Below are 10125 nucleotides of genomic sequence, written 5' to 3'. Positions count from 1 at the left end.
CTGGCTCGATGAATGAGGAATGCAGAAATATTGCCACTTTTATTTAAATATTCGAACAGGAAATATAACGACTGGAACTGTGTTTCTGTTCAATTAGAGCATTGATTAAATTAAAAATCAATTTAATTAACCCATTAAATTGATTTTTACTACCTAACTGTGAATATTAGTACGAAATACATAACTAAAAAAAGCCAGTTTTTTCGATGTTTTTTTAGCGGCATGCCTTCCATGTAATGTAAATACACGTATTACAAGTAGGAAATAAGCAGTTTTAATCTAGGTGAGATGTATATACCCGTTTATTTTACTAGTTAGAAAATATATGCAGAGAAGATTAGACCATTACAAAGAACTTATGGCTAAAATGTTACATATCAGATCACCAACTGTATGTAGGTCATCTGATATGTCAGAAATTTTCTGCCATTCTGTCTTTGTAATGGTTGTTATTTGCGACAACAGCAATCATTGATGAAGTGGTGAGAACACGCCACTAAATGTCTGATTTCCATCTGTGTGTAATTTCCAACTGATGAACCATTTAATTAAGATTATTAATCAATAAACCACTCCTGAGTGATCCAAAAAATAAGTTAATCCGAATTAGTCTAAAAATTTGTTAACTACAGCCTAATCTTCCTGTAAAAACAAATATTTATAACTGTTTATAAATCCTTCTTTCTGAAGCTTTTTGGAAATAAACCACACGTATTTAGCCCTGTTATTCGAACATGAAATGTTCCCTATTAGCCTCAAGAAGGCTTTGACAAGGCTTTCATTCGAACATTTCATGTTTGGATGACATGCCTCAATTTCATCCGTTAGCATGCATATATATTGCACAGAAGTCAAATTATTGGATGAATAGTCATGCCTTGTAATTTCGCACATTATGTTTCATTTTAACTACAATTATAAGGAAGAACACTTAGAAACACATGTAAGAATTTCTAAAAAAACACATAAGAAAAAGTAAACAGGCAATAACATTGATTTATCCTTTAGAAGAACAGTGAACTACAAAACATCATGTGGCAACATAACATCCCAATCTTGGAATTAATAAGATTTTTGTCTCTTTTTGTAATACCTTCCGTTATGATTTGTATGCATTCATTTTTTAGGTAGTTTCTTAACTTACTGCTTTTAGTCTTTTGTATTTTGCAGTCAATTGTATTTTACTTGTGGTTGATTTTTTTTCTCTTTACTTGCTGCCGCTGTAGCACATTTTGCTGCAAGCATTTTAACTTGACTGGAACCAAATCTGATTTGTACGAAATTTCCCAATCGTATGCCTGCTTTAATGCATCGCATAATTGAGGAGTGTACTCTCTTAACTTGTATCCCATGCTTCTTCTTCATTGATGTTTTTATACATTTTAAAGTTAATTGCTTACGCGTAGATGAAGATATTGCTTCGGAAATCATGGTGAAAACTGGTGGATGATGTTTGTCTTTTTTAGTCGGAGCCATCCCATGTAATTTCTACTTGTGCGTTGAATAAAATTTCACTTAAATTTACAAAATTTTGATGGTACGAAAATTTGTCATTGACTGATTAAAGGGATCAAACAAATCCCACGGATTTCCAGTTATAATTAAACGAAACTGTTAGAATTCTCTAAAGCCCTACAATATCAACCTCCTTTAACAATGAGTTTTAAAAATTTCTTTGTCATTTCAGACATTGTCAGGAATCTGCTATTATTGTTATGATTATCCTTGTTGCAGCTCTGTTTACTAAGTGTAACTGAAAATTTTTCTAAACCAACAGAAGGATAAACAGTTTTAATATTCTACTATGGGCTCGCTGCGCTCGCTTCTCTTGATAAAATAAAATTCTTACAGAAGCCTCCGACCCTGTGTGTGTGTCTATTCCTCAGCTATGAATACATAAATACCTTACATATAGAAATGAAGAATGATACCGTGTGGTCCTGATAGATCAACAAAGCGCGTGCATGAGCTTTATATAGCATGACGCACGGGAGCCTTGCTCTGGTGGTGCCCCGAATTGCAGAGATTATAAAGAGGTCAACACAGGGAGAAAGGGTTTCCAGCGGGCTCGAAGATCTTGGCCTGCCGCTGAGGTGGAGGCCCTCAGACAATTATACCGGGAGGCACGAAATATGTACACTGCCAAAATCAGAACTTGCAAAAAACAGTCTAGAGAGCTGCGTGTTTCCACCATTGGGAACACTGACCCCTCGGGAGCGGTGTATAAAATCACCACAAACAAGCTTCGCAGGGGTCTTCGTAGATGGTTAATCTCCCAAAAGAAGAGGTTACCACATCTACGAAGACCCCACGAGGAACAATAGCTATCGCTTGGGAGCAGTCCGTTCATAACATCTTGGATGTCACTTTCCAACCACAAGTATCACCAGTTACGCTGGAGCAACTTAAAGTTGGCCAAGACAATGAAACGTACTACACACATCACAGGGAGACACCCTTTACTGCTGAGCATCTGCATGTAGTTGCTGCAATGATCCGAATCAAAAAGATGTCTAGGGTTGGACCTGCTCGAGCCTGAAATTGTAAAGAAGGCTGTGGAGTACGCACAAGAACTCATATTAAATCTTTACAACTGCTGCCTTCAAACTGGAAAATACCCCAATGACTGGAAAATAGCTAATGACCAGTTAATCCTAAAGAATCCCAACAAACCGCCAGAACTGCTGGGCTCCTACAGACCGATAGCCCTTCTATCAGTCCTGAGTAAGCTCCTTGAACGCCTGCTGTACAATAGAATTCAATATCACTACTCAAATGCCAACCTTCCTTTACCAAAGCAATATGGTTTCAATTCGGGGTGCTGCACAAGTGACGCTCTCCAAAACCTCCTTTTGGCTGCTGCAGCAACAGATAAGAAATACTTTCTTGTTATCTCCGTTGACTTCGCTGAGGCGTTCGATTCGCTCTGTGGCCGTCTCCGGAAAGCAAACTTACCAACTAACCCCTATAGCAGTGATGGCGAACCTTTTTGAAGAGTGGGTCAATTATTTTTATTTCTTTTTTAAATACTAGCCTGTGAGTCATAAGTTAGCGGCCTCAATTAGAAAGGGGGGGGGGATAAAAAGGGTGCCCCTTATTTGGAAACATCAAACATTTTGTTAAGAGATAAAGTTGAATCTTTTTGGTTCTCACTTTTGAAATAATCCAAAAAAGGTTTTAGTTTCCTTTTTGATTTATAACTGTAACTTTTGCAAGTGAAGAGCTAAAAAAAAAGTAAATATCGAAGCTTGATTTGATACCTTGTACCCCACCAGGTGACATCATGACCAGTATTGCCTCTGCACAAAGTAAATGAATGAGCAAGGAATAAAAGAAAACGCTTTTACTTTGAAATATTCTTCATTGATAATTAACATAATTACAGATACAGTATGTGTAATAAAGTTGATAAAAGTATATTTAATGCGAAATTTGTTGTTGCTTACTTTCAGACAGTTTCTTAATATTAGGTACATACTTCGTGTTCATTACTTTAATACATTTTGCAGTCAATTCATTTCCAAGTTTATTCCTATTGGAAGATTTAACAAAATTCATTGGGGAAAACAATTTTTCATATGAATATGTGGACCCGAACATATGAACAGTGCACTGTTGAGTCAGTTTGGTGTGACATAAGCACTGCGAAAGCAAAAATAAGAGTAGGAGTGTGTTATAGGCCTAATGACTCGAATGAGTACAATGAACAATTGTACAGAGAAATAGAGTGGGCTACTAAATCAGAATGTCTTATAATGGGGGATTTTAACTTCCCAGATATTGACTAGAACTTGTGGATTGGTCACTCACACACTAGCAAGGCTTTTGTGGATTTATTGGATGATTGTTTTCTGCAGCAGCAGCATGTTCGAGAGGCAACGAGAGAAAGTAATACTCTTGATCTGGTTATCAGCAGTGACCATTCATGTATTAGGAATTTGCAGATAAAAGAACCACTAGGTGGCAGTGATCACAGTGTACTGACGTGGGATTTACTTAAAGATTTAATTACCATCACGGGTAAAGGCAAGGGTTTTTGCTTCCGTAAAGGCGAGTACAGTGGTCTCCGACAGTTTTTAAATTCTGTACAATGGAAACAACTGACGATGTTACCAACAGTAAATTTTAAGTGGGTTGTATGTTTGTTTGTTTGTTTCTGAATTTATTGGGCGCATCGGCAACTATGGCCATAGTGCACCACATTCTAAGTGGGAAGCATTCAAGGAATTAATCGTGGAAGCTACTAAAAGTTTCATACCTATTAAGAAATTATTTTTTTTTTATTTTATTTATTTATTTTTTTTTTTTAAGGTCCTAGCCGCCGAAATCCCAGGAAATTAAGCGGCAGGACCTGCCAGAGTGAATCTACAGCTACTGGGTTCCTGGTCTGCCTCCACGGGGCGTAAGTGGGACAACGTTGGGCCTCAATAGGGGTCCAACGGCTAAATGACCAGATGAACAACGGTACAGAACACAACACATGAACAATTCCCACACACTTTTAAATCTCTGGCATTTCCCAGTGAACTGGTTCACCACAATGAAAGCAACGCGGAGATGGGGGAAACCCCTGGTGCCGTAAGACAACAACACACACTTACACTTACACTTACACTTACACTTACTTACCTATTAAGAAATATTGTTCAAGGTTTAGACCTAAATGGTTGTCAAATGAACTAATGAGACTCGTAACAGAAGAAAAATGCATGGGATGCATATAAATTATCAAGCGACTCAGAAGCCTATGGCAGATATAAGTTAATCTGTAATCAGGTCACAAAGGAGGTTAGGCAGGCGAAGGCAGATTACGAGAAATCCTTGGCAAAAGATGCTAAGAAAAACAGCAAGGATTTCTTTACTTATATAAACTCTAAAAGGAAGGGGATGAATCTGATTGGTCCACTTGACATCAATGGTTCGACTGTTGATGATCCTGCTCAGATAGCAAACAAACTGAATGAGTATTATGCATCTACATTCACACATGAGGAATTATTAAGGTTTGAAAATGGCAGAAGGTTATCAAATTGTAGCAGGATACTTAATGATTTTGTAATAACTGAGAGCAAAGTGGAAGAGAAATTGTTGAAGTTAAACGTAAGAAAAGCACCTGGGGTGGATGGGATCTATCCAGTTATATTAAAGGAGGTGGCAAAGCAACTAAGCAAACCCTTAGCCATAATTATGAGAGTATCCTTGGACACAGGGGAGGTTCCCACGGACTGGAGAACTGCAAATGTATCCCCAATTCACAAAGGGGGATCGAAGGGTGACACGAATAATTACAGACCAGTTAGTTTAACTTCTGTTCCGGGTAAAATAATGGAGTCGCTGGTTAAAAATGCATTGCAGGATCATCTAGACAAGACTGCAGCAATAATTCAGACACAGCATGGGTTTGTTAAGGGAAAGTCTTGTCTGACAAATTTGATACGATATTATGATGTGGTTACAAAGGAACTGGATGCAAAAAATAATTTTGATATCATATATTTGGATTTCAGGTGCATGAAAGACTATTGTACAAATTGGAGCAGAATGGTATTAAGGGTAAGTTGCTACAATGGATATAAGGATGGTTAAGTGCGAGAAGACAGAGGGTGGTAATCAATGGGTGCTGCTCTTCTTGGACTAATGTTATTAGTGGAGTCCCACAGGGTTCGGTGTTAGGTCCACTGTTGTTTTGTATATTTATCAATGATATTGATGAAGGCATATCAGGCTTAATGTCGAAGTTTGCAGATGATACAAAGGTTGGCAGGGTTGTTAATGACAGTAATGGCAGTGTGCTACTGCAACAGGATCTAGATAATTTGGGCAGATGGGCTAAGAAGTGGCAACTGAAGTTTAACCTTGCCAAATGCAAAGTACTGCATAATGGTAGAAATAACCCCAGAGAAACGTACCAACTGTGTGGTACTGCACTTAAGGTGGTAGAAAATGAAAAAGACCTGGGAGTAATTGTGCAGTCAGATATGAAGTTCTCTGAGCAATGCAGACAGGCTGCCAGGGCAAGTCATGGGGTTTTGTCAATGATATATAGGAATTTTGCTAGCAGGGAAAAGGAGGTGATTATCCCTCTGTATAAGGCAATGGTCAGGCCATGCCTTGAGTACTGCGTACAGGTTTGGAGACCTAATTTTAGGAAGGATGTAGATTTACTTGAGCGGGTACAGAGAAGGGCAACAAATTGGTGAGGGGAATGAAGGGATCCTCTTACCAAGAGAGGCTTAAGTTCTGCAAATTGCAGTGGCTGGGGACTAGGCACCTGCGAGGTGATCTGATTGAGGTGTATAAGGCCTTGAATGGGTTGAGCACGCTGAATTCTGATGGGATCCTTCCACTTGTTCAGATTACGAACCTAAGGGGGCATAAATTCAAATTAAGAAAAGACAGATGTAGAATAGATGTGCGGAAATTTGCCTTTAGCCAGCGGGAGGTTAATTGCTGGAACAAACTTCCATCTGCCGTTGTGGAAGTTGATAGGTTGAAGAAATTTAAGGAGGAACTGGACAGGCATTTGGAGGGAATGGTGTGATTTTTTTTTTTGGCTGATGCTGCATAAGCTCATACATTTGCTTTCTTGCATCACATGCCACTACTACTATTACTACTATTTTTGTTATTTTTTATTTATATATTTTATTTTTATTTATTTATTTTTTTATAAATCTGACATTACATACAGTATTTATATTTTATAATTGTTTAATATTTTCGATTATCTTTTCTCTGTTATAATTAAAAAAAGTAGGCCAATATTACAATAAATGCGTGCACGTGGGTTACTTACAAAGCCTTCGTGGGTCAGTATCTGACCCACGTGTCATAGGTTCGCCACCACGGCCCTATAGCATCATTAAAACTCTCCGACAGATCTGTATATATCAACAACCATTCCAGAAACTCACAAGGCAGGTTTATTGGTGCTGTCCTCAGGATTCTGTCCTGGGACCGTTCTTGTGGAATATTGTCATGGGTGATTTTATCCACATTGATCTGGGTGAGGTTTGCAGATGACCTCATACTCACTGTCGCTGCCAACACTAGAGCACAGCTTGAGAACATGGCAAATCACTCTCTCCGAATTCTTCAAGACTGGGCATGATTACACTCTTTCAGGATCTCCCCAACAAAAACAAGCTCTATCCTGCTGAAGGATACTCTAAACATCCGACGGCCACCACAAATAAGAATTGAAGTTAAAACAGTTAAACTAACAGCGCAGCTAAAATATCTTGGAATCATCCTTGATCCAACACTGTCTTCCCAACCACATCTTAAATATCTGAGGGCAAAAATCAGAAATAATGCTGTCCTTGTTGCAAGAGTCTCAGGGCATGATTGGGGACTGTAATAGCGCACTCTGTCATTGGTTTTCAAGGCCATATTTATTCCAGCTATTGCCTATGCTTCTGGCATCTGGTTCACGAAGGCCACAAGTGCAACAAACAGGAAGACACTCGAAACCATTCAGCGTTCAATTCTCTTAACTATCACCCGTGCTTGCTGCACAGTTAATACCCATGCACTACAGACTTTGGCTGGTGCCTTTCCACTTGATTTTGCGATCGTCCGCTGTGGACTTCTGTACCAACTGTCCAAATGGCAAGAAAGATGGACAAACTCACCTAAAGGAGAAATCACGCGAAAATTTATCCCTGACATTGGCAGAGTGTACCCGAATTTCCCCCTTTGCTTTTCCCCGGCCTGTACCCAACTTTTTCCTTGACCGGACACGGATCTATTAAAGCCAAACTCTCTTTGCTGGGCATTACCGAGAACCCAACCTGTTCCTGTCGGGGGTTGGAGAACTGGCAACACCTGATATATAACTGTCCATTATACGGCGACTTACGATGCATCCTCATTACCAATTTATCAGGATAACAAACCTAACAAGAAACCGAGAGAGCCAATTGTTAGACTCTGAACAGGATTACCACGCTTTCACATGCTTCGCGCAAGATCTCTTCACACGACGAAAAACCCAGCAAGTGGTCAACAGAGGAAATAATATCAACGACAATTAATTGTAAAAAAAAAAAAAAAAAAAAAAAAAGTACTTAAATTTGATTCTTGTGTACAACTGACTGGACAAACAACACACACAACCCTGACGAACTTATATAGGACCTTGTCCTACTTCTAAGATTGCCTTGGCCTCATGGGAACAATTTCTTTTTTTCTCCCCCCCTTTTTTCTATTTTTCCCGTTCTCTTTCCCCTCTCCCCTTTGAACACCAGTGTATTAGGGTCACCTAATATAATAACGTTCTAGTAACTAGAAAGTCACTTCAACTACCCGTGGGTATTGTTTCTCTAAATTGCACGCGTTCTCCAGTCGGTTTGTCTCCTTTGTTGGACGTAAAACCCCGTTTTTTTTTTTTTTTTTTTTTGGGAAAAAATCCTCGCCATCTGCGCCTGAAACTGACTAACTCAGCCACGGAGTGAATAAAGCCATAAAAGTTCCTTGCGTCATCTACGGGATTCAAACCCGAGCCTTTGTGGGGAGGACGGTGACGATACCATTGTGCAACCTGCACAGACCTTTAAGAAAGAACAGCCCTTCATTGCCTCTACCTTGTTTCGAACCTAATCCTTCTGTATAACTACGATTAGTCGGTCACTGCACATTCCCCTCCCACTCCCTTCTAAGCAGAATTCTAAAAATTATAAGTAACTTGTTTAGTTTTGCTTTCAATTCTTATCTAATCAGCGTCAAATTCAGCCAGCCAATACGATGCAAATCGTTTGTGTGCATCTCAATGGCTGGCTGAAATTTAGATTCACAATTAAAGTTAACTTTAGTTAATTAATAGTTAGTTGTTAACGCAGCATGCAGGAATACAGTGCGGTTTTGCAAACAATGAAATAATCTTTCGATTGTAGTTCGGTTTCCTTTTTTTTACGTTCAATGCGATGTAACTATTTCAACTATGGATGCTACTCACATTTTTTACCAAAGGAAGCATAGTGAGTTCTGAATCACAAAGAGCTGGTGCACAAAAAAAAAAAAAAAAAAACAGTGATTACAGAAAATTGAAGAGGAAAATTATCTTCCTAAGTGAGATAACTTTTTCCACTTAAAATTTTATAAAGAAAATGTGATACACAACAGGCAATTCTGCGTGCGTAGCACAGTTGTATCGTCACCCGAATATTTAAATGTTCGGGTGGCCTAATATAACAGTTTGTTTATTTAAAAAATAAAAAAAAAATTTAATTAATTCATTTTTTTTTGCAACAGAAATTAATGCGCAGGCAACCATTTTCACTTTAATAGTTAAAAATAACACAGAAAGTCTTGAAACAGGACCATCTAACTAGATGCGCACACTAAAATATTTGAATATCTCATTGATCAAATTCGGAATAATAAATTGTTACAGTTTGTATCATCATTGCAAAAATTTCCCACCAAAATGATGATGGTGATTTTGCAAATCTGAGGAAATAGAAAGTTGCCCTTTTTCTTGTTTAAGGAAAAAAAAAGGGGGGGGGGCTTATTTATTTTCCGGAAAGTGGCAAAATTTTCTGCTTATATTTTAGGCTTTTCAGGGAGCAAAAAAAATCATACAGTTAATTTGCTGATAGAGATACTTTGCTGATAACGACCGTTGTAATGCTGCTTAGCCACTAAAGAACTTCTCACCAATCCCCAAGGGCTCACATCTTGTGAGTATGGGTTTGGCAAACCCAGGGTACTGAGCTGGATATCATCATTCTTCTCTTTCTTGGTGATTCCCTTCTCTCTCTCTCTCTCTCTCTCTCTCTCTCTCTCTCTCTCTCTCTCAGGGTAACTCAAGATTTTTTTTTTTTTTTGGCTGGTGTAGCAAAAGCCTCAGGCTTCCTTGTACCTTGTATGGCTAATAATAATAATAATAATAATAATACATATAATACATAATAATAATACTGCAAGAACTGTATTTTTCAGTCGAAGGAAAAATCAATATCTTTGGATAAACGTTTAAAGAAACAATGTGAGGGTGAGTAAAGCTATTGGGAAAAAGTTCTTCAAAGGAAAAATAAATCAGTAAATTGCTTGCTGAAAATAATTTACCTTTTCGTGGAAGTGGAGAAGACATTGAAGGTTCAATCCATTCGTGGACCAACATAT

The sequence above is a fragment of the Mastigoproctus giganteus genome, chromosome 10, assembly GCF_048544385.1.
Source record: "Mastigoproctus giganteus isolate SK-2022 chromosome 10, ASM4854438v1, whole genome shotgun sequence".
Classification (NCBI taxonomy): domain Eukaryota; kingdom Metazoa; phylum Arthropoda; class Arachnida; order Uropygi; family Thelyphonidae; genus Mastigoproctus; species Mastigoproctus giganteus.
This window is presented reverse-complemented; position numbering follows the sequence as displayed.